Raw genomic sequence first — 15,325 nt, 5'->3', positions numbered from 1 at the left:
CTAATTCAAAAAGATACATGCACCCCAATGTTCATAGCAGCATTATTTACAATTGCCAAGATACGGAAGCAACCTAAGTGTCCATCAACAGATGAATGGATAAAGAAGATGTAGGGGACCTCCCCAGTGGTCCAGTGGTTAAGACTTCACCTTCCAATGCAGACAGTATGGGTTTGATCCCTGGTCAAGGAGTTAAGACCCCACATGCCTCGGGGCCAAAAAACCAAAACATAAAACAGAAGCAGTATTGCAACAAATTCAATAAAGACTTTAAAAACGGTCCACGTCAATAAATAAATAAATACAATCTTGTTTTAAAAAAAAAAGATGTGCTATATATATAGAATGGAATACTACTCAACCATAAAAAAGAATGAAATTTTGCCATTTGCAGCAACATGGATGGACTTGGAGGGCATTATGCTAAGTGAAATAAGTCAGACAGAGAAAGACAAATACTGTATGATATTGCTTATATGTGGAATCTAAAAAGTATAGCAAACTAGTGAACATAACGTAAAAGAAGAAGACTAACAGATATAGAGAACCAACTAGTGGTTAGCAGTGGGGGAAGGGGCAACATGGGGGGGGTGTGGGAGCTATAAACTACTGGGCATAAGACAGGCTCAAGGATGTATTGTACAACATGGGGAATATAGCCCATATTTTGTAATAACTATAAATGGAAAGTAATGTTTAAAAATTGTATAAAAATATTAAAAATTAATGTACCTTTAAAATAGGTATGTTTTATTTTAACACTTTATTGTCTTTTTTAAGGAAGTAGAGTCACTGGAAAATTTAGCATGAAAAATGTGAATTTTCACTGTTACTTCTGTAATAATGTCTGCTTTTGTTTACAATAATACAGAGACAAATGCTTTTAAGTAAAATGATGTTTCAATCACAATGGTATCCTTTGGAGAGAATAACAATTTGATCATAAAGAAAATAGACTGTACTATCTCATTAATAGTGGGGGGTTCAGATCACCAAGTTCTTCCCTCATCCTATTAGCATATGTCCCATCCCCAACCAAACAAGCAAGTCTATCATCATAGAGGCACAGACCACATATCTGAAGCAGTATTGATAGGTCATGCTATGAGTTGGCATAGTTTGATTTATCTTTCTTTTTTCTTTCTAACTCGACACACATTTTTAATGTACACACAAATTCAGTAGCTATCCAACTTTAGCTTATGTTTCATGATTTACATGATTCATTTTATATGCAGTATTTCATGCTTAATCACCTTTTGGAGAGTTACATGTTATTTCTTTCTTTTGAACATCACTATTTTTCATTGTGATGTGCCTGTTTGTGATATGCTTTTCATTTTCTCATGCTTTCTACAAGAAAAAAACAATAAAAGAGGTGGCACTTAAGTTAAATGTATCTATCTATACACATAAAATTCATAGTTATATATCTATATGCATACTACTACTTGATGACAGTTTCTTAGAAACCTAAGGAAAATTAAATAATAAAGGAGGGAAAGTAAGGTGAAGCTAATTAAATTATATTCATTTTCCCACTAGGACAGTGATTAGAGGTTGGTGTGAAATACCTGTCTTAGCATTCTGAATGACTGCCTGAAATAAAATTTGTTATGTCTAAGCTTTCAAACTTTTCAATATTTGAAATTGTCTTATGATTCCTCATAATTTTGCCTTCAAATATTATTTTCATAGTTACAAAATTATGTCCATTGAATAGTCCAATGTCAATCTTGCTTCAGTATTTTGTATAAAATAACTTGATAAATATTTGCCAATGAAAATTATCTTGTTTGCCTTTATCATTGCTTTTCTGGTATTCTCTTTGTTATTAATATATGAAGTATCTTCTGGATGATAAATATTTAAGCCTACTTCTCCTGAGTCTCCTAATTTAGAGGGCAGATTTTTGTGTGTGTGCAAACTTCTCTAGTTATTTTTCATCACCTATCTGCTGGTCTGGCTTTCCGTTTCTTAAGAAAATTTATAGAAAACCTCATAAACATATAGTCTTCATTAACATCATTAGAATAGTCTTAGATTCTGTACAGAATTCCTGAATTTATTATTGCAAATGAGGCTGTCTTAAAAAGATATATTATAAAAATTTATATTAACAAGCATGCATGTGGTAAGACCACAGCAACTACAACAAATTATATACCAAATTTGATGACATTTGTGCTATTTAATAGCACATACAGCTTTGCTTTAGAAAACTACTTACAGCCCAGAAAGTGGGGAGCTCAGAGGTAAGCAAAGACATTTAGGTCTGAGACAGTAACATGAAAGATAGGATGGGATACAGGGCAAGAAGACAATGCTTGGTTGAACTGGTGACAAATGTGAGGAGGTAGACTTCAAGCTCAGAACACTGCGATGTCAACACAGAACCAGGAAGGTGCATGAAATTCTAGAGGCTGTGAGTGAAAAGAACTCTCAAAAACTGTGAGATCTTCTGGAATAGGAATTCTGAGGTTTTCATCCCTTTATTTGCTGTATCTACCACAGAGGCTGGCACATAAAAGGCCTAAGTGTTAGTTGAATGAATAATATGTGAATAAAGTAGAAATCCATTTGGGTTAAAATAAGGGGTAGGATTTGTTTCTTGGGCAGGGGGGGACACCAAGCTCACCTCTCTAGTCACGTCTTTCTTTCTTACTCATTATCTTCAAATAATACTGATTTTCATTGCATTTTTAGAATACTCAAAGGTCTTCTTTGCTGAAGAATTTGCTCTTGCTGTGCCATCTTCCTCAAACATATTTCTGTAGCTGGCTTTTTGGTCTCAACTCAGAAGCCATATCCTCAGAAAAAGACCTTCCCTAACCTACTGTATCTTAAGCATCTTCCCCAGTATTACTCTCTGTCACATCACTCTATTAATTTTCTTTATAGCAGCTAACTTAATCTGAAATTACCTCATCTATGTAAGACTTCATTTGTTTACTGTCTATGCTCTTTTCCCAAAGAATATAATCACCTTGAGAATAAAGACCCTGTCAATCTTGTTCACTGCTTTAATCCCAACTCCTTGAACACATGGCACATGTGAAATATTTGTTGAACAAATAAACTTCTGAATAAAGTGTGACTTTTTATATCAATATACTTGGGCTGAAAAGGCAGAAAAACCTCAAGTGGCAGAAAAATAAGGAATGTATTGGTTTCATCATTAAAGAGCTCATACATGAAGTGAAGGGATTCTTACCACAAAACAATGTCACCAGGATGCATGCGTCAGCTTTGCCTCTTTGGGGCCAGCTCCATTGTCAAGCTCTGTATGATGGCAGCTTCAATAAGGGAGTGAGCTTCTTTTCCCCAAGAGCCCAACCTATTTCTTCTTCGTTACACCCTTGTCACCAACCCAATAACCGGCCAGAAGAAAGAGGTTGCTTAATTGAAACCTAACAGGTGGTTCTTGGAAGTCACAAGATTTGGGTGGGAGCAGCACTCCCACCCAAATCACATGGCTGAGAATGGCGGAGGGGTGGTTTCCCAAAGGAAATTTGGAGTATTATTACCAGAATGAAAGAGAACAGATGCTGGGCAGCAAACACAAGATGCTCTGTACAGTACCTTTCTTTGAATCCTTTAATTGACATCAATGATAGCTAGATTCAAACCTAGCATTTTATTTGAATGTTATTCAGTTTTACACAGTGCTGCTATTTCTGATCAGAATAAGGAAAACAGAAAGGAGGGCAGAGGCTATGTTACTTAATATTCCTTTCGTTGTTCATGAATGTTTCTACAGCTCCTAACAGCAGGTTACCACTCTGCCCTAACACCTCCACAGGGAGGGAGATCACCATCCCCATAGAGGCTCATTCCATCCTTTATCAGCCTTAAATTATGGGACCATGACTCTTTTCTTTTAGCTGAAACCTGATATATAATACTTAGGAAAGTCTCAGTGGTACAGCCTGCAAAGCTCTGGTTGCTAGAGCCATGGCAGACAGTAATTCCTTTGCCTCGGAGGAAATTTCCTCTGCCTTTCTTTGTGCTCCCATCCTCAGGCTACCTCGATTTAAAGAGCTCTCAAATTCAGCATGTCCAACACTGGAACTACCAGCTTCTCTCAGTAGTACTTCTGCCTGCCTTCTACGTTCTAAATACAGGTTTTCCCCCCGCTATCCAAAAGTAGAGTGTTTTTATGAAACCTTTCATAAAATGGTAGAAAACAAGGAAGCACGTACCTTAGGACACATCTTGCTAAGGGATGCACACAATGAAATGAGATAAAACACAGACGCTCAAACCCAGTTCAAAGCTCTGGTGACTTGATGCTGTGATGCTGAGTATAGTTCCAGGTAAAGCAGCTTGGCGGTCCCACTTTCACTGCTCAGGGTGTGCGCTGCCTCTGGCTGGAAAACAAAGGTTGAACGCTATTTTTGCTTTTCACCTTTTTCCATAAAAGCGAAAATTCTCTTTAAATTTATTTCAGTTAACGAAAACAATACATGCTAATGTAGGTCTTTCCTAATAGCGAAATGGCCTATAGCGAACTTTCGAAGGGGGTGGGGGAATACCAGTACCTTCTCTCCATTTTCACTGCCCTTGTCATACTTTAGACTCGTGTTGTATCTCATCTGTGTCATTGAGTCACCTCCTAACTGCTTTCTTTGCTCCTACTTAACCTTTTCTAGCTCATTCTCAGACAGTTTGAGAGTTATTTCAAAAATACACACCTGCTTCTTTCCTGCTTATATCTGTTAGAGATGCCTTACTCCCTTTAGATTATAGTAAAGGATAAAAGCCCTTCCAAGTATCTGCCATGTCTCTCTCTCCAGCCTCAACTCTTACAGCTACTCCTTCACAGCTCACACGTGATCATGAAACCCTGGCATCTCCCTGGAGGTACCGCATTCTCCCACACTTTTGTGGCTTTTCACCTGCGGTTTCAACTGCCTAGGACACCTTCCTTCCTTCTCTGACTGCTCACTTCTACTCTTCTTTAGAGATTCTACTTTACCTCCCAGGAAGCCTCCTTTTCACTCTGTGTCTGAACCAAGTGCCTCCTCTGTGTGGCCCCATAACTATCTTCTCTCATAACAGTCTTTACATTTGACTGTGAGCTTCCTGAGAGTAGGAATAGAACCTGTTATTTCTGTATCTTACACTTAGGGTTTTTAATCAGAGTTCAATAGATGTTGGTCAAACAAAAGAGTTGACAATCACTGTTGCTCAGTTGGAAATTTCCAAGATTGTAAGGGCACAGCCTAAAACTCGACAAAGATGAAATTCCACACATTACTTAACTCCAACTCTAGTCAATCAATGTATATATGTATAACAATTATGATGAAAGGAAAACATGGAATTATTGTGACTATTTCATTACAAAGGGAAATATGTAATCTAGATTGCATTATAGAAACTGATACTTTCATAAAAGGGAAATTGCCAAAAGGAAACATGCAGAAGAGCACATATTATGTGCCGGATGGTGTCACAGCTAATATAATAAAACTACCGGATTTGAGCTCCAAGTCTGACCTTTTAGCAACTCTCTTCAGTGAAACAGAAATTCAACTAGAATAAAAACAGCATTCAAAAGATGGGAGGAGAGGCCTTACCAGAGAAGGAATGGTGACAAAATAACAACTCCAAAAGATAAGGCCTCCAGACCACACTTTCAGAATTTACTGTTTTTTTCCAAAGCTTTCAAAAACCTTAAGGTTCGATCGTAACTAGAAATTTTACATTGTAATAACTGAATGTGAAAGAGGTAAAAGGTTTGTAATGGGAACAGCTAAAAACAAACATTTTAAGATAAAGGCATTCAGTAATTATTAATTATTCACAAAAGCGAGATTAATATTAGATATATATTTATAAGCCAAAGGATCCTGGTGTGTGATTTTTGTTATATGTCAACTTATATTAAAAATTCAAGGAGGAGCTTCAAGATGGCGGAAGAGTAACATGCGGAGATCACCTTCCTCCCCACAAATACATCAGAAATACATCTACACGTGGAACAACTCCTACAGAACACCTGCTGAACGCTGGCGGAAGACTTCAGACCTCCCAAAAGGCAAGAACCCCCCCACACACACAATGTACCCGGGTAGGGCAAAAGAAAAAAAGAAAAAACAGAGACAAAAGAATAGGGATGGGACCTGCACCAGTGGGAGGGAGCTGTGAAGGTGGAACGGTTTCCACACACTAGGAAGCGCCTTCGCTGGCAGAGACTGCGGGTGGCGGAGGGGGAAAGTTTCGGAGCCGCGGAGGTGTGCACAGCAACAGGGGTGAGGAGGGCAAAGCAGAGAAATTCCCGTACAGAGGATCAGGGCTGACCAGCACTCACCAGCCTGAGAGGCTTGTCCGCTCACCCGCCGGGACAGGCGGGGCTGGGAGCTGAGGCTTGGGCTTCGGTCGCAGGGAGAGGACTGGCAGCGTGAATACAGCCTGAAGGGGTTAGTGCGCCACGGCTAGCCGGCAGGGAGTCCCGGAAAAAGACTGGACCTGCCGAAGAGGCAAGAGACTTTTTCTTGCCTCTTTGTTTCCTGGTGCGTGAGGAGAGGGGATTAAGAGCGCTGCTTAAAGGAGCTGCAGAGACGAGCGTGAGCCGCGGCTAACAGCGCGGACCCCAGAGACGGGCATGAGGCTAAGGCTGCTGCTGCGCCATCAGAAAGCCTGTGTGTGAGCACAAGTCACTATCCACACCGCCCCTCCCGGGAGCCTGTGCAGCCCGCCACCACCGGGGTCCCGTGACCCAGGGACAACTTCCCCGGGAGAACGCACGGCGCGCCTCAGGATGGTGCAACGTCATGCCGGCGCAACGTCACGCCGGCGCAACGTCACGCCGGCGTCTGCCGCCGCAGGCTCCGCCCCGCATCCGTACCCATCCAACACCCCGGCCTGAGTGAACCAGAGCCCCCGAATCAGCGGCTCCTTTAACCCCGTCCTGTCTGAGCGAAGAACACACACCTTCAGGCGACCTATACGCAGTGGTGGATCAAAATCCAAATCTGAACCCCGGGAGCTGTGCGAACAAAGAGAAAGGGAAATTTCTCCCAGCAGCCTCAGGAGCAGCGGATTAAACGTCCACCATCAACTTGATGTACCCTGCATCTGTGGAATACTTGAATAGACAGCGAATCATCCCAAATTGAGGAGGTGGACTTTGGGAGCAATGATATATATTTTTCCCCCCATTCTCTTTTTCTGAGTGTATATGTGTATGCTTCTGTGTGAGATTTTGTCTGTATAGCTTTGCTTTTACCATTTCTCCTAGGGTTCTATCTGTCCGTTTTTTGTTTTCTTTTTTTTACTTAAAAATTTTTTTCTTAATAATTTTTTTTATTTTAATAACTTTATTTTATTTTACTTTAATTTATTTTATCTTCTTCTTTCATTCTTTTTTTTCTCCCTTTTATTCTTAGCCAAGTGGAGGACAGGCTCTTGGTGCTCTAGCCAGGCATCAGGGCTGTGCCTCTGAGGTAGGAGAGCCAAGTTTAGGACACTGGTCCACAAGAGACCTCCCAGCTCGACGTAATATCAAACGGTGAAAATCTCTCGGAGATCTCCATCTCAAAACCAAGACGCAGCTCCACTCAATGACCAGCAAGCTACAGTGCTAGACACCCCATGCCAAACAATTAGCAAGACAGGAACACAACCCCATACATTACCAGGGAGGCTGCCTAAAATCATAATAAGGCCACAGACACCCCAGAACACACCACCAGACGTGGACCTGCCCACCAGAAAGACAGGATCCAGCCTCATCCACCAGAACACAGGCACTACTCCCCTCCACCAGGAGGCCTACACAATCCACTGAACAAACCTTAACCACTGGGGACAGACACCAAAACAACGGGAACTATGAGCGTGCACCCTGCGAAAAAGAGACCCCAAACACAATAAGTTACGTAAAATGAGAAGACAGAGAAACACACAGTAGATGAAGGAGCAAGGCAAAACCCCACCAGACCTAACAAATGAAGAGGAAATAGGGAGTCTACCTGAAAAATTCAGACTAATGATAGTAAAGATGATCCAAAATCTTGGAAATAGAATGGAGAAAATACAAGAAACGTTTAACAAGGACCTAGAGGAACTAAAGAGCAAACAGTGATGAACAACACAATAAATGAAATTAAAAATTCTCTAGAAGGGATCAATAGCAGAAAAATGGGGCAGAAGAACGGATAAGTGACCTGGAGGATAAAATAGTGGAACTAATTACTGCAGAGCAGAATAAAAAAAAAAGAATGAAAAGTATTGAGGACAGTCTCAGAGACCTCTGGAACAACATTAAACACAACAACATTCGAATTATAGGGGTCCCAGAAAAAAGAAGAGCGAAAGAAAGGGACGGTGAAAATATTTGAAGAGATTATAGTTGAAAACTTACCTAATTTGGGAACGGAAATAGTTAATCAAGTCGAGAAAGCACAGAGAGTCCCATACAGGATAAATGCAAGGAGAAACACGCCAAGACACATGTTAATCAAACTATCAAAAATTAAATACAAAGAACAAATATTAAAAGCAGCGAGGGAAAAACAACAAGTAACACATAAGGGAATCCCCATAAGGTTAACAGCTGATCTTTCAGCAGAAACTCTGCAAGCCAGAAGGGAGTGGCAGGACATATTTAAAGTGATGAAGGAGAAAAACCTACAACCAAGATGACTCTACCCAGCAAGGATCTCATTCAGATTTGACAGAGAAATTAAAACCTTTACAGACAAGCAAAGGCTAAGAGAATTCAGCACCACCAAACCAGCTTTACAACAACTGCTAAAGGAACTTCTCTAGGCAGGAAACACAAGAGAAGGAAAAAACCTACAATAATAAACCCAAAACAATTAAGAAAATAGTAATAGGAACATACATATCGATAATTACCTTAAATGTAAATGGATTAAATGCTCCAACCAAAAGATACAGTTTGGCTCAATGGATACAAACACAAGACCTGTATATATGCTGTCTACAGGAGACACATCAGACCTAGGGACACATACAGACTGAAAGTGAGGGGATGGAAAAAGATATACCATGCAAGTGGAAGTCAAAAGAAAGCTGCAGTAGCAATTTTCATATCAGACAAAATACACTGTAAAACAAAGACTATTAAAAGAGACAAGGACACTACATAATGATCAAGGGATCAATCCAAGAAGAAGATATAACAATTGTAAATATTTATGCACCCAACGTAGGAGCACCCCAATACATAAGGCAAATACTAACAACCGAAAAAGGGGAAATCGACAGTAACACAATCATAGTAGGAGACTTGAACACCCCACCTTCACCAATGGGCACCTCATCCAAATGAAAATAAATAAAGAAACACAAGCTTTAAATGATACATTAAACAACATGGACTTAATTGATATTTATAGGACATTCCATCCAAAAACAACAGAATACACATTCTTCTCAAGTGCTCATGGAACATTCTCCAGGATACATCATATCTTGGATGACAAATCAAGCCTTGGTAAATTTAAGAAAATTGAAGTCGTATCAAGTATCTTTTCTGACCACAATGCTATGAGACTAGATATCAATTACAGGAAAAAATCTGTAAGAAATACAAACACATGGAGGCTAAAAAACACACTACTTAATAGCCAAGAGACCACTGAAGAAATCAAAGAAGGAATCAAAAAATCCCCAGAAACAAATGACAATGAAAACACGATGACCCAAAACCTATGGGATACAGCAAAAGCAGTTCTAAGAGGGAAGTTTATACCAATACAATCCTACCTAAAGAAACAAGAAACATCTCAAATAAACAACCTAACGTTACACCTAAAGCAATTAGAGAAAGAAGAACAAAAAAACCCCAAAGTTAGCCAAGGAAAGAAATCATAAGGATCAGATCAGAAATAAATGAAAAAGAAATGAAGGAAACGATAGCAAAGATCAATAAAACTAAAAGCTGGTTCTTTGAGAAGATAAAAAAAATTCATAAACCATTAGCCAGCCTTATCAAGAAAAAAAGGGAGAAGACTCAAATCAGTAGAATTAGAAATGAAACAGGAGATACAAAAACTGACACTGCAGAAATACAAAGGATCATGAGAGATTACTACAAGCAACTCTATGCCAATAAAATGGACTACCTGGAAGAAATGGACAAATTCTTTGAAATGCACAACGTTTTGAGACTGTACCAGGAAGAAATAGAAAATATGAACAGACCAATCACAAGCACTGAAATTGAAACTGTGATTAAAAATCTTGCAACAAAACAAAAGCCCAGGACCAGATGACTTCACAGGCGAATTCTATCAAACATTTAGAGAAGAGCTAACACCTATCCTTCTCAAACTCTTCCAAAATATAGCAGAGGGAGGAACACTCCCAAACTCATTCTACGAGGCCACCATCATTGTGATACCAAAACAAGAAAAAGATGTCACGAAGAAAGAAAACTACACGCCACTATCACTGATGAACATAGATGTAAAAATCCTCAACCAAATACTAGCAAACAGAATCCAACAACACATTAAAAGGATCATACACCATGTTCAAGTGGGGTTTATCCCAGGAATGCAAGGATTCTTCAATATACACAAGTCAATCAACGTGATACACCATTTTAACAAATTGAAGGAGGAAAACCATATGATCATCTCAATAGAGTCAGAGAAAGCTTTTGACAGAATTCAACACCCATTTAAGATAAAAACCCTCCAGAAAGTAGGCATAGAGGGAACTTTCCTCAACATAATAAAGGCCATATATGACAAACCCACAGCCAACATCGTCCTCAATGGTGAAAAACTGAAACCATTTCCACTAAGATCAGGAACAAGACAAGGTTGCTCACTCTCACCACTATTATTGAACATAATTTTGGAAGTTTTAGCCACAGCAATCAGAGAAGAAAAGGAAATGAAAGGAATCCAAATTGGAAAAGAAGGAGTAAAGCTCTCACTGTTTGCAGATGACATGATACTATACATAGAGGATCCTAAAGATGCTACCAGAAAACTACTAGAGCTACTCAATGAATTTGGTAAAGTAGCAAGATATAAAATTAATGCACAGAAATCTCTTGCATTCCTATACACTAATGATGAAAAATCTGAAAGTGAAATTAAGAAAACATGCCCATTTACCATTGCAACAAAAAGAATAAAATATCTAGGAATAAACCTACCTAAGGAGACAAAAGACCTGTATGCAGAAAATTATAAGACACTGATGAAAGAAATTAAAGATGATACAAATAGATGGAGACATATACCATGTTCTTGGATTGGAAGAATCAGCATTGTGAAAATGACTCTACTACCTTAAGCAATCTACAGACTCAATGCAATCCCTATCAAACTACCACTGGCATTTTTCACAGAACTAGACAAAAAATTCCACAATTTGTATTTAAACACAAAAGACCCTGAATGGCCAAAGCAATCTTTAGAAAGAAAAATGGAGCTGGAGGAATCAGACTCCCTGACTTCAGACTATATTGCAAAGCCACAATAATCAAGACAGTATGGTACTGGCACAGAAACAGAAATATAGATCAATGGAACAGGATAGAAAGCCCAGAGATTAAACCCACCCACCTATGGTCACCTTATCATTGATAAAGGAGGCAAGAATATACAGTGGAGAAAAGACAGTCTCCTCAATAAGTGGTGCTGGGAAAACTGGAGAGCTACATGTAAAAGAATGAAATTAGAACACTCCCTAACACCATACACAAAAAGTAAACTCAAAATTAACTAAAGACCTAAATGTAAAGCCAGACACCATCAAACTCTTAGAGGAAAACATAGACAGAATGCTCTATGACATAAATCACAGCAAGATGCTTTTTGACCCACCTCCTAGAGAAATGGAAAAATAAACAAATGGGACCTAATGAAACTTGAAAACTTTTGCACAGCAAAGGAAACCATAAATAAGACAAAAAGACAAACCTCAGAATGGGAGGTAATATTTTCAAATGAAGCAACTGACAAAATCTCCAAAAATTACAAGCAGCTCATGCAGCTCAATATCAAAACAACAAACAACCCAATCCAGAAATGGGCCAAAGACCTAAATAGACATTTCTCCAAAGAAGACACACAGATTGCCTAAAGACACCTGAAAGAATGCTCAACATCATTAATCATTAGAGCAATGCAAATCAAAACTACAATGAGATATCATCTCACATCAGTCCAAATGGCCATCATCACAAAATGTACAAACAATAAATGCTGGAGAGAGTGTGGAGAAAAGGGAACTCTCTTGCACTGTTGGTGGGAATGTAAATTGATACAGCCACTATGGAGAACAGTATGGAGGTTCCTTAAAAAACTAAAAATAGAACTACCGTATGACCCAGCAATCCCACTACTGGGCATGTACCCTGAGAAAGCCATAATTCAGAAAGAGTCATGTACCAAAATGTTCATTGCAGCTCTATTTACAATCGCTAGGACATGGAAGCAACCTAAGTGTCCATCAACAGATGAATGAATAAAGAAGATGTGACACACATATACAATGGAATATTACTCAGCCATAAAAAGAAACGAAATGGAGTTATTTGTAGTGAGGTGGATGGACCTAGAGTCTTTCATACAGTGAAGTAAGTCAGAAAGAGAAAAGCAAATACCGTATGCTAACCCATATATATGGAATCTAAGAAGAAAAGAAAAAAGGTCATGAAGAACCTAGGGGCAAGACGGGAATAAAGACACAGACCTACTGGAGAATGGTCTTGAGGATACGGGGAGGGGGAAGGGTAAGCTGGGACAAAGTGAGAGAGTGGCCTGGGCATATATACACTACCAAACGTAAAATAGATAACTAGTGGGAAGCAGCCGCATAGCACAGGGAGATCAGCTTGGTGCTTTGTGACCACCTAGAGGGGTGGGATAGGGAGTGTTGGAGGGAGGGAGATGCAAGAGGGAAGAGATATGGGGACATATGTATATGTATAACTGATTCACTATGTTATCAAGCAGAAACTAACACACCATTGTAAAGCAATTATATTCCAATAACGATGTTCAAAAAAATTCAAGTGAAGTTAGACTATAGTACTTATACTGATTTCCTAAATTTATTTCTAACTTGCTAAAATGAGATTTTTTTAAGACTTTTTATTTTGGAATAGTGTTGTATTTACAGAAAAGTTGCAAAGATAATACAGAGAGTTCCAGTGCACCCCTCATCTCACTTTGGGTTTCCTCGTTTGTTAACATTTTATATTACCATTGTATACTTGTCAAACCTCAGAAACTAATATTGTCACATTTACTATTAACAAAATTTCAGACTTTATTTGGATTTGACCAGTTTTTGACCTTTGACTCTTCTTTCTGTTCCATGATCCCATTCAGGGTGATACATTGCATTTTTATTTTTTAAGTATCTTACTAGCTTTATTTAGATGTAGTTGACATATAACATTATATAAGTTTAAGGTGTACAATGTGTAGGTTTAATACACTTCTACATTGCAAAATGATTACCACCATAGCATTAGCTAACACCTCCATCTCATCATGTAACTATCATGCCTTTTTTGTGGTGAGAACTTTTTTTTTATTCTTATTCAAATTATTTTCCCAATTAGGTTGTTACAGAATATTGAGCAGAGTTCCCTGTGCTATACAGTAGGTCCTTGTTGGTTATCCATTTTAAATATAGCAGTGTATACTGAGTGAAGTGAGTCAGACAGAGAAAGAAATATTATATGATATTGCTTATATGCAGAATCTTTAAAAAAAATGATAGAAATGAACTTATTTACAAAACAGAATTCAGACTCACAGACTTAGAGAATGAACTTATGGTTACCAGGGGGAAGGGTGGTGGCGAGGGATAGTTAGGGAGTTTGGGATTGACATGCACACATTGCATTGAGTTGTCCTGTCTCTCTGTTCCCTCTGATCATGACAGTTTCCTCAGTCTATTCTCTTTTCATGACTGACAGTCTTGAGAAATATTAGGCACGTACGCTGTAAAATGTTCCCCAATCTAGGTTCGTCTGTTTTCTAATGACTAAACTGAGTCAAAATGAGATTTTTCAGGGAAATATCACTTGCGTAAGTAGTCATTTTTAGAAGCCCTTTTCTTTGTGTGCCATAAAAGCCTGTGAAATCCTTCTTAGTTTATTCAGCCCCTAGTCAGACCCCAAAATAAGATCCAGCAAGATTAAATCACAATTGCCATTTTTTATTTTAAACAGTTGTTATGATTTATTCAGGCACTCTTTCCAAGTTACAGTAGCTTTGAAAATGTTAGATGTTCTGGTTGTCAATTGGAATGGAATTGGGAGTGCTGCCAGCGCCCCTCAATTAAGCTGAACTGGGGGTGCCCGCCTTTTGCCAGCTCAGGTTGGCATTTTTCTGAGGCACTGAACTCTATTGCCATGCTCTGGGGGGGTCAAGATCAGACTCTGGAAATATCTTTGGTCATCAAGAATCTGCTGTATGTGCTAGAGTTGCGGGGAAAATGTTATACAAATTCAGAGCTTCATCTACTAAATTTGTTTTCCTATTTAGCCATTTAAACCACTAATCAAATGAGCCACGTAAGCCACCCAAATGAATGTGGTTTTGAAAGAGATTAAGGGTCTAAGTAGGGGCTGAATTTAAATGCTAACAGCATTAAATTAAGAGTCGGTGAGAGATAAGGACATTTACCATTTTGCCTGGCTCTACACCATTTACAGATACTTCCATTGCTGTGAGTGATTTTTATAATAGTGAATAAATAGAAGCCCTACATAAAAGTTCTCTTTAAATGCCAGAGAGATGAGTAATCTAAAGGTAAAGTTTTTCAAAGTCATTTTTGCAACAATACGGGGGCAAATTTTCCATGGTCTCATTAGGCAGCTTAAGAATAGGACTTAGATATTATCAAGATTCTTTAGCTATATACACAGGACAGAAACACTTATTTAATGGCTTGGAAATCTATGTGTCAAATATGAAAGTAGAAAGAATGTTCCTTATGTTTAAAAATATATTGTATGTTCAGAAAAGAAATACATCATGGGAAGCAGATCCTCCTCTTTACATATTTACTGAAACTACATTTCCTTTAATAACTTGAGTCATGGATGTTGCACCTAATTCTTTATAATAATAATACTTTATTTTTACCAGGATTGAAGAATCCAAAACAAAACATGATTTGTGGCCTTTCTCTGGGTAGAAAACTGGGATTTCATTTGTAAAATAAGTAACTAAGAACAGATCATGTGCAAAGATTGGAGTATTGCATGTTAACTGGTGAAGAATAACTGAATTCCTTAGGAGTCAGAGCTTTTAGAGACGCTCTTCTGCATTCTGTGCTTTTAATTATATGACCTTCTCTTTTTTTTTAT

The sequence above is a fragment of the Leucopleurus acutus genome, assembly GCF_964270905.1.
Source record: "Leucopleurus acutus genome assembly, chromosome: 6".
In the NCBI taxonomy this organism is placed as follows: Eukaryota; Metazoa; Chordata; class Mammalia; order Artiodactyla; family Delphinidae; genus Leucopleurus; species Leucopleurus acutus.
The sequence above is the reverse complement of the archived record's forward strand: the minus strand, read 5'-3'. Positions refer to the sequence as shown.